At 47.6% G+C, this 945-nt stretch overlaps 1 protein-coding gene across 1 annotated transcript in view; it reads right to left on the bottom strand.

Annotated features, from left to right (window-relative positions):
• Positions 1-945, bottom strand: part of C12H2orf42 (chromosome 12 C2orf42 homolog) — a 36,999-nt gene that overhangs the window by 27,459 nt on the left and 8,595 nt on the right. The gene's annotated exons all lie outside the window — the stretch shown is intronic.

A 945-nucleotide genomic window follows, 5' to 3' on the forward strand; every position in this document is an offset into this window, starting at 1 on the left:
GCAAAGATCGAGAAGATGCAAGAAATGTTTAACAAAGACCTAGAAGAATTAAAGAACAAACACCAGGGGCTTCCCTGGTGGCTCAGTGGTTGAGAGTCCGCCTGCCGATGCAGGGGACACGGGTTCATGCCCCGGTCCAGGAAGATCCCACATGCCCCAGAGCGGCTAGGCCCGTGAGCAATGGCCGCTGAGCCTGTGCGTCCAGAGCCTGATGAACAATACAATAACTGAAATGAAAAATACACTAGAAGGAATCAATAGCAGAATAACTGAGGCAGAAGAACGGATAAGTGACCTGGAAGACAGAATGGTGGAATTCACTGCCGCGGAACAGAATAAAGAAAAAAGAATGAAAAGAAATGAAGACAGCCTAAGAGATCTCTGGGACAACATTAAATGCAACAACATTCGTATTATAGGGGTCCCAGAAGGAGAAGAGAGAGAGAAAGGACCAGAGAAAATATTTGAAGAGATTATAGTCAAAAACTTCCCTAACATAGGAAAGGAAATAGCCACCCAAGTCCAGGAAGTGCAGAGTACCAGGCAGGATAAATCCACTCAGCAGAAACTCTACAAGCCAGAAGGGAGTGGCATGATACATTTAAAGTGATGAAAGGGAAGAACCTACAACCAAGATTACTCTACCTGGCAAAAATCTCATTCAGATTCAACAGAGAAGCTAAGAGAATTCAGCACCACCAAACTAGCTCTACAACAAATGCTAAAGGAACTTCTCTGAGTGGGAAACACAAGAGAAGAAAAGGACCTACAAAAACAAACCCATAGGGCTTCCCTGGTGGCGCAGTTGTTGAGAGTCAGCCTGCCAATGCAGGGGACACATGTTCGTGTCCCGGTCCGGGAAGATCCCACATGCCATGGAGCGGCTGGGCCTGTGAGCCATGGCCACTGAGCCTACGCGTCCGGAGCCTGTGCTCCGCAACAGGA

This window comes from Physeter macrocephalus, chromosome 12 (assembly GCF_002837175.3).
Source record: "Physeter macrocephalus isolate SW-GA chromosome 12, ASM283717v5, whole genome shotgun sequence".
Lineage (NCBI taxonomy): Eukaryota > Metazoa > Chordata > Mammalia > Artiodactyla > Physeteridae > Physeter > Physeter macrocephalus.